Genomic DNA, 9,807 nt, shown 5'->3' with positions numbered 1-9,807 from the left:
TTTAAATCAGAAGTGTCTGACTCCATGGTATAACTCTCAAACTCGTAGCTTAAAGCAGATAACCCGTAAGTTGGAGAGGAAATGGCGTCTCACTAATTTAGAAGATCTTCACTTAGCCTGGAAAAAGAGTCTGTTGCTCTATAAAAAAGCCCTCCGTAAAGCTAGGACATCTTTCTACTCATCACTAATTGAAGAAAATAAGAACAACCCCAGGTTTTCTTTTCAGCACTGTAGCCAGGCTGACAAAGAGCTCTATTGAGCTGAGTATTCCATTAACTTTAACTAGTAATGACTTCATGACTTTCTTTGCTAACAAAATTTTAACTATTAGAGAAAAAATTACTCATAACCATCCCAAAGACGTATCGTTATCTTTGGCTGCTTTCAGTGATGCCGGTATTTGGTTAGACTCGTTCTCTCCGATTGTTCTGTCTGAGTTATTTTCATTAGTTACTTCATCCAAACCATCAACATGTTTATTAGACCCCATTCCTACCAGGCTGCTCAAGGAAGCCCTACCATTATTTAATGCTTCGATCTTAAATATGATCAATCTATCTTTGTTAGTTGGCTATGTACCACAGGCTTTTAAGGTGGCAGTAATTAAACCATTACTTAAAAAGCCATCACTTGACCCCGCTATCTTAGCTAATTATAGGCCAATCTCCAACCTTCCTTTTCTCTCAAAAATTCTTGAAAGGGTAGTTGTAAAACAGCTAACTGATCATCTGCAGAGGAATGGTCTATTTGAAGAGTTTCAGTCAGGTTTTAGAATTCATCATAGTACAGAAACAGCATTAGTGAAGGTTACAAATGATCTTCTTATGGCCTCGGACAGTGGACTCATCTCTGTGCTTGTTCTGTTAGACCTCAGTGCTGCTTTTGATACTGTTGACCATAAAATTTTATTACAGAGATTAGAGCATGCCATAGGTATTAAAGGCACTGCGCTGCGGTGGTTTGAATCATATTTGTCTAATAGATTACAATTTGTTCATGTAAATGGGGAATCTTCTTCACAGACTAAAGTTAATTATGGAGTTCCACAAGGTTCTGTGCTAGGACCAATTTTATTCACTTTATATATGCTTCCCTTAGGCAGTATTATTAGACGGTATTGCTTAAATTTTCATTGTTACGCAGATGATACCCAGCTTTATCTATCCATGACGCCAGAGGACACACACCAATTAGCTAAACTGCAGGATTGTCTTACAGACATAAAGACATGGATGACCTCTAATTTCCTGCTTTTAAACTCAGATAAAACTGAAGTTATTGTACTTGGCCCCACAAATCTTAGAAACATGGTGTCTAACCAGATCCTTACTCTGGATGGCATTACCCTGACCTCTAGTAATACTGTGAGAAATCTTGGAGTCATTTTTGATCAGGATATGTCATTCAAAGCGCATATTAAACAAATATGTAGGACTGCTTTTTTGCATTTACGCAATATCTCTAAAATCAGAAAGGTCTTGTCTCAGAGTGATGCTGAAAAACTAATTCATGCATTTATTTCCTCTAGGCTGGACTATTGTAATTCATTATTATCAGGTTGTCCTAAAAGTTCCCTAAAAAGCCTTCAGTTAATTCAAAATGCTGCAGCTAGAGTGCTGACGGGGACTAGAAGGAGAGAGCATATCTCACCCATATTGGCCTCTCTTCATTGGCTTCCTGTTAATTCTAGAATAGAATTTAAAATTCTTCTTCTTACTTATAAGGTTTTGAATAATCAGGTCCCATCTTATCTTAGGGACCTCGTAGTACCATATCACCCCAATAGAGCGCTTCGCTCTCAGACTGCAGGCTTACTTGTAGTTCCTAGGGTTTGTAAGAGTAGAATGGGAGGCAGAGCCTTCAGTTTTCAGGCTCCTCTCCTGTGGAACCAGCTCCCAATTCAGATCAGGGAGACAGACACCCTCTCTACTTTTAAGATTAGGCTTAAAACTTTCCTTTTTGCTAAAGCTTATAGTTAGGGCTGGATCAGGTGACCCTGAACCATCCCTTAGTTATGCTGCTATAGACGTAGACTGCTGGGGGGTTCCCATGATGCACTGTTTCTTTCTCTTTTTGCTCTGTATGCACCACTCTGCATTTAATCATTAGTGATCGATCTCTGCTCCCCTCCACAGCATGTCTTTTTCCTGGTTCTCTCCCTCAGCCCCAACCAGTCCCAGCAGAAGACTGCCCCTCCCTGAGCCTGGTTCTGCTGGAGGTTTCTTCCTGTTAAAAGGGAGTTTTTCCTTCCCACTGTAGCCAAGTGCTTGCTCACAGGGGGTCGTTTTGACCGTTGGGGTTTTACATCATTATTGTATGGCCTTGCCTTACAATATAAAGCGCCTTGGGGCAACTGTTTGTTGTGATTTGGCGCTATATAAAAAAAAAATAGATAGATTGATTGATTGATTTGGTAATGAAAGAACGTGTGGGCAGATTCGCATGTCGGGCCGGACCAAAAGCGAAAGAAACTCCACAACCTCTCATCAGCCGTTAAACTTTTCACAGAAAACCAGCAGAATTTCTCGAATAGTGTCCACTTGGATATCCCTCACAGGCCCTGAAAAAATTTTTGATAAAGCAATGCGCGCCGTCTCCAGCAGTGTCTCAGACAAAGGATTTCAGTCGAGAGGGCTGGACCAGTGCTCACTCAAAGCCTGCCCACAGGCGGATGACGTCACCGACACGCGTGACAAAACTCACGCATGCGCACGAGGGTTCAAGCATGTCTGGTGTAATCGCACATGATTCAAATCCATATAGTTTTGGTTTTTTTTATAAAACTGCCGGTTAGTTTTCTAATGAACCTCGTACACACACACAGCCAGAAGGATCATTTCCTTCTCTACTGCAGCAGTGACAACAGTGGGAAGAAATCTGATGAATATGAATATCCTCTTTCCTCATTGGTTGGCTGGCTTGTAAATTTTCCACCAATCAGAAGTCACTAACCCGACATGTGTTCACTAACCCCACTTATGTATGATCACAGCCCACCCACCCCATGTGGGTCTCATTGTGTGGTCGCTTTCTCTTTATTACTGGTGGAAAGCGTGTGTAGTTAGTGTTTTGTTGTTTGGTTTTCTTTTGTAAAAATGAGGCATTTTATGAATGTGGAACAAGCGCTTCAGTTATTTTTTGAAATGGAGGAAGACGGAGCGCACAGCGCGTCGTCAGAGTCTGAAACAGACAGTGAGGATTCTGGTGCTGAAAGAGATGATCCTTCTTTTGTTCTGGAGGAGCAACCAAAGCAGGTGGATCCACCAACGTGTGCACGGAGATCTGAACAGAGGACCAGAGCATGCGTTTCTGTTTCCAGATCCAGATCTCCGCTCCAGATGCAGACACCGCTCCAGCAGTAAGCAGATTTCAGCCTCGGAGAACACCAGGAGTCCAGGTTGATACACTTTCCACCCAAAGTCCAAAACACCTTTTTCTTTTGTTTATTGCAACTGACACAATTAGAGCAATTTGCACCAACACCAATAAAATTGCTGCAAAAAACAAGGCAGCAGGGGAAAAAATACAACTCGACAGACATTGAAATGGAAGATCTTTACATATTTTTTGGACTTCTGATACACATGTCGTTGGTGTCACTGCCAAGTCTCCAGGACTACTGGAAACAAAATAATATTTTGTCTGTGCCCTTTCCAGTGAAAGTAATGTCCAGAGACAGATTTAGATCGATATTCTGGAACATCCACCTAAGTGATCCAGATGAGGATGTAGAAAATGGTAGAAAAAAGGGAACACCAGGTCATGACAAACTGTTTTGAGTTAGGCCTCTTTATGATGACATCCTCAGTGCCTGCCAGGCATATTACCACCCGAGGAGGGAGCTGGCAGTGGATGAAAGGATGGTGGCGATGAAGGCAAAAAGTGGAATGATTCAGTATTTGAAGGACAAGCCAACAAAATGGGACATGAAACGTTTTGTGTTGGCTTTTTCAAGTAATGGCTACACACTCAAGTTCACCATTTACACTGGCAAGACTGTGACCACAAGTGAGCACAGGCTGTCATACGATGTGGTCATGAACCTGATCCAGCCATCCCCGCTTGGTACTGGGTACATTAACATGGACAATTTTTGCATGAGTCCCAAAGTGTTCATGGTCCTGGCTAACATTAAAATTGGGGCATGTGGCACATACAGGGAGAACAGATGAGGATGCCCCAGAGGGAGGGCAAATGCTCTCACAAAAAAATCTGAAAGAGGATCTATATACAGTGGCGGTCCTAGAGTGATTTACTCCCCAGGCGAAACCCCCTGCGTGCCCCCCGCGCACACTAACGTGGCCACCACCTCCGCCCCACCACCTATGAAAACACTAACTTCGTCCAGAACACCCATAATCCCACAAATTAACTCACAACAGCTATTTTCAAGAACAAATTTCCGGTTTTAATGACTACTGCGATAACAAACACAAAGAAATTGGCACAGTCTAATGTGTCATCATCCATGGACTTATCTGCAATGATCATCTCAAAAGTTTGCAGGAGGCATCATAATTGTTTGCCACATTGCTCACGATCCATGATGTGAAATTCCATCGAGTAGGAGCATTTCTGGGCAACCTTGAGCAGCCTGCAGACTCAAGAAAAGACATCCTCATTGTGGATTTTGAGAAAAATGTGGCAAACCCAGAGAGTGATGCAAAAAATATTCTGCACTCAGATAAGCATTTAGCCCCCTGAGACAGAACCAGATTCAGCCTGTGTGCATAGCAATGCACAAACATTGCACTGGGGGCTATTGCTTTAACTTTGGCCTGCAAACCATTGAGACAGCAGCCACGGCTTCTTCGTAAGGAAGACTATCAAATGACTTCGCCAAAATCCGGTCCACAGCATTCAAATTGTCTGCCATTATGTGCAGCTTGCTACCTAGCTAGCTCACTAGCTGGGACTGGCGGGAGGCTAGTGTGAAGTTTGTCCGCCTGTGAGTGCTTTGTGACGGTGGAGGAGCTCAGCAGCACCCGCTGCTCGGTAGGGACAGAAACTGCGATAGAAGTCAGAAAGAGTGATAGAAGTCAGTCTCCAAACACGAGCAGCTACAAAAAAACCCCACCAGAAATAGAAGCTCGATTTGTCGCTAGTCTTTTTTAACAAAGAAAATGCCGCTAAGAGGATTAGGAAAGTCTCCGGTTCAACTCAGAACAGAATGAAAACTAAAAAATGCTCCCACGGATGTTTACACTGCCCCATAGACCCCCAGACACGCTGAGCGTCCGATGGGCGGGACAAAGCCCAGCATTTATCCAATGACTCGTCTCGTTTCGCTGCATGCTTTGTGTCGCTATTGAACTCTGTGGATGCTCAGCGTCCACACTGTTTAAAGCACTGTGAAGCTGTGGGTTTGAGTGAGAGGAAAGCCGCGTCGTTACCAGTGATAAGAAGCTGATTCTGAACAAAAGTTGAGCGCGTTGTAACCACGACCCCCTCCCCCACCCCGGTTTTTTTTGGGGGGGGCAGTTTTTTGTTTTTTTTTCCCCGCACGGTCGTATATAATACGTTATATAGTACAATATATAACGTTATGTTACATGCCACAATGCCACACAATTCATTGACGTGACAATTTACAATATATATATTATTATCATATATGTATATTGTATATATACGAGGGCTGTCCGTAAAGTATAGGTCCTTTTTATTTTTTTCAAAAACTATATGGATTTCATTCATATGTTTTTACGTCAGACATGCTTGAACCCTCCTGCTCATGCGTGAGTTTTTCCACGCCTGTCGGTGACGTCATTCGCCTGTGAGCACTCCTTGTGGGAGGACTCGTCCAGCCCCTCGTCGGAATTCCTTTGTCTGAGAAGTTGCTGAGAGACTGGCGCTTTGTTTGATCAAAAATTTTCTAAACCTGTGAGACACATCGAAGTGGACATGGTTCGAAAAATTAAGTTGGTTTTCAGTGAAAATTTTAACAGCTGATGAGAGATTTTGAGGTGATTCTGTCGCTTTAAGGACTTTTCACGGTGCAAGACGTCGTGCAGCGCTCTCAGGCAGCGTCATCAGCCTGTTTCAAGCTTAAAACCTCCACATTTCAGGCTCTATTGATCCAGGACGTCGTGAGAGAACAGAGAAGTTTCAGAAGAAGTCGGTTTCAGCATTTTATCCGGATATTCCACTGTTAAAGGAGATTTTTTTATTGAAAGACGTTGGGACGCAGCCGGCGCGGCGCGGCGGCACAGGAAAAACACCTCCGTGTTGATAACCATTTGTTAAAATCCAGTTGGCTTTTGATGGCTTTCAGTGGAGTGAGTATATGAGAAATTTTTTATCAGCTGGAGATGTTCCAACTTGTCCTCAAGGCTTCCAACAGAGGTGTTTTTCCTGTGACAGAGCATCGCGGCGGCTGCGAGCCGACGCTGCAATCCGCCCGCACGTCTTTCATTAAAAAAATCTCCTTTAACAGTGGAATATCTGGATAAAATGCTGAAACCGACTTCTTCTGAAACTTCTCTGTTCTCTCACGATGTCCTGGATCAATAGAGCCTGAAATGTGGAGGTTTTAAGCTTGAAACAGGCTGATGACGCTGCCTGAGAGCGCTGCGCGACGTCTCGCACCGTGAAAAGTCCTTAAAGCGACAGAATCACCTCAAAATCTCTCATCAGCTGTTAAAATTTTCACTGAAGACCAGCTTAATTTTTCAAACCATGTCCACTTCGATGTGTCTCACAGGTTTAGAAAAAATTTTGATCAAACAAAGCGCCAGTCTCTCAGCAACTTCTCAGACAAAGGAATTCCGACGAGGGGCTGGACGACTCCTCCCACAAGGAATGCTCACAGGCGAATGACGTCACCGACAGGCGTGGAAAAACTCACGCATGCGCACGAGGGTTCAAGCATGTCTGACGTAAAAACATATGAATGAAATCCATATAGTTTTTGAAAAAAATAAAAAGGACCTATACTTTACGGACAGACCTCGTATATATATATATATATATAACGCTACATATGACATGATAATTTACAATATATAATGTTATGTTACATGCCACAGTGCCACACAATTCATTAGCATGATAATTTACAATATATAACGTTATGTTACATGCTACAATGCCACACAATTCATTAGCATGATAATTTACAATATATAATGTTATGTTACATGCCACCACACCACATAATCCATTAATGTGATAATTTACAGTATATAACGTTATGTTACATGCTACAATGCCACACAATTCATTAGCATGATAATTTACAATATATAATGTTATGTTACATGCCACAACACCACACAATTCATTAGCATGATAATTTACAATATATAACATTATGTTACATGCCACCACACCACATAATCCATTAATGTGATAATTTACAGTATATAACGTTATGTTACATGCCACAACGCCACACAATTCATTAAGGTGACAATTTACAATATATAACATTATGTTACATGCCACCACGCCACATAATTCATTAACGTGATAATTTACAATATACGAGGCCTGTCAATAAAGTAAGGATCCTTTTTATTTTTTTCAAAAACTATATGGATTTCATTCATATGTTTTTACGTCAGACATGCTTGAACCCTTGTGTGCATGCGTGAGTTTTTCCACGCCTGTCGGTGACGTCATTCGCCTGTGAGCACTCCTTGTGGGAGGAGTCGTGTTGTGTGTTGGGGGGTGTGGCTGGATATTTTGGTGTTCTTTTCTTTTCTTTGCTCTTCAGGTGGCATGGAAACTGATTTGTCTGTGGAGAAGGTGCTGGCTGAAGAGTCCTCACCCTCATCAACATCATGTGTAGCACCTGTGACGGGTGCTCACATGCAACCTTAAAGACTTTCAGCTGAAGCAGATAATTGGATGGCGTTCTGCATTTAAGTCATGTGTGATTCAAGCAGAACTGCCGGGAACTCGACCTTGTGATGTTCGTTTGTGAGACGCTGAGGACCGCGCCTGTGTTTGACACATCGAGCCCGTGAAGCAAGGAAGGGTGAGGACACATGCTGTCAGCACACATTAAAGGTAATTAAGTGTTTGACTAATTGTTGATAGTAACTTGGTGTTTTGTTACACAGTATACTTGAATTGTGATGAGAATTGTGCAGCTTGCTTCTCACTACTGTGGCGTGCGGATAAGTGATCCTCCACCTGTTATGAGAAGCTGCTCATTTGCATAAAGTTAAAAAACATACAGACCTGAATGTGTTGCTGATAGCATGTGTCTTTTGAAAGATATTGTTGTAACTGCTGACTTACCTCACCTCTTCTTTGCTTCACAGAGAGTCAGTTTGTTGTGTCCACCTGGGGGGTGTTTGGCGGTGGTAGTGGGTCCAGGAGCGCCGGGCTTTGATCCTTGCGGGCGCTGGAGAGCGTGCCAACAGTCACTCCACCAGAAGGACGCTATTTTTGTTTTTACACTTTTTATGCACAGCGGGTGTAATAAATATATTGTTTTTGGAACCGCTTTTCTGGTTATTTGTAGCGCTGGGTTCTGTCTGACGCAGGTCCGCTCCTCAACCCGCGTCGACACATAACAGTAGTTCCCGGCCATTCCATAATGGACCCAGCGGCAGAAGCGGTTCCTTTTGCCGAAAAAGTTCAAGAACACTTGAAGAAAATATGGGAGCAATTACAGCATCTCGCAAACCAAATTAAACAAACAGACGCCCGTGTTACGGAGCTTGCAGCGCAAGCCGCTCCGCTTCCTGCTGCTCCAGCTGCGGCATCATCGATACTAGTGCAGATAACTCCGTCACCCAGAGATTCGGCGTCCGAACCGATTGTTTGTCGTCCAGAGCCTTGTGTGGTGATGCAATGTTCTCTGGTTTCTGCTCAGTCAGGTTGGAGCGCCGCAGCTTTACGAGAATGTTTGTAGATGGGTTAAATGAGTCATTAAAAGACGAGCCGGCAGTCCGTGACGGGCCAAACAATTTAGATGAGCTAATATCGTTGGTGATTCGTCTAGATGATCGGATGAAGGAGCGTGGACGCGAGAGAGGACGCCCATCAGAGCGGGTTTTTTCGTCTCGGGGCTTTCCCCGACACAGATCTGGGCCGCCTCTTCTTCGCTCCACTGAGGCTCCTCCGACGGGACCTCTGGCTCCTCCTGTTGATGAGCCCATGCAGCTCGGACGAGCAGAGATTACTGTATTGCCCCGACATATAAACGTCAAGAAAAATAATGGTGACGTATCTCCAGGTGTTCTGGGACAGGCAATATAACACACATAAAAAAAAAATTAAAAAAATCTAGTACGGGTTAATGTTTTGTTTTCTTTAAATAGGGGTTATAATTTGTTTGGGGAGTCAGAGGCGTGTCTGGTGGAGTGACTGTTAGGTGGTTAGAAGTCCGCCTGGGCTCACGTCATTGTTAATTTCTATGTGTTTTTAGGTATTTTCTGTTTGGGTTGTTGGGTCGTTTTATTTTGTTGTTTTATTTCTCTACATCCCTAACCCCAACCTCACTTGCCCCAAGACTGTTTGTCTTGTGGGTTGTGGGGTGGTGCAGGTTGGTCACACTGAGTATTCTCAGAAGACCTCTGCACCGGGGGGGGGGGGGGGTGTTAGAGGCGTTTTTCTTGGTTTGGTTAGGGCCCGGTTCCACTCCAGCCTCGGTGAGCCTTTGTACCGTTCGTCATTGGTGTTGCCAGGGTGTGGTGCAGCGGAGACTTACCTCAGTCGGAGGGGTGGGCCGATCTGTTGCCGTTCGCCATTTCGGTAGTTCCACCCCTCCCGAGAGGCTGGGGTATGGTCGAGTTGGGGCACCGGACGTATTTCCGGTTCTCCGCTGCGCCTTGGGGTTGGAGCTGGGTTAGT

The sequence above is a fragment of the Thalassophryne amazonica genome, chromosome 3 (genome assembly GCF_902500255.1).
Source record: "Thalassophryne amazonica chromosome 3, fThaAma1.1, whole genome shotgun sequence".
Classification (NCBI taxonomy): domain Eukaryota; kingdom Metazoa; phylum Chordata; class Actinopteri; order Batrachoidiformes; family Batrachoididae; genus Thalassophryne; species Thalassophryne amazonica.
The sequence above is the reverse complement of the archived record's forward strand: the minus strand, read 5'-3'. Positions refer to the sequence as shown.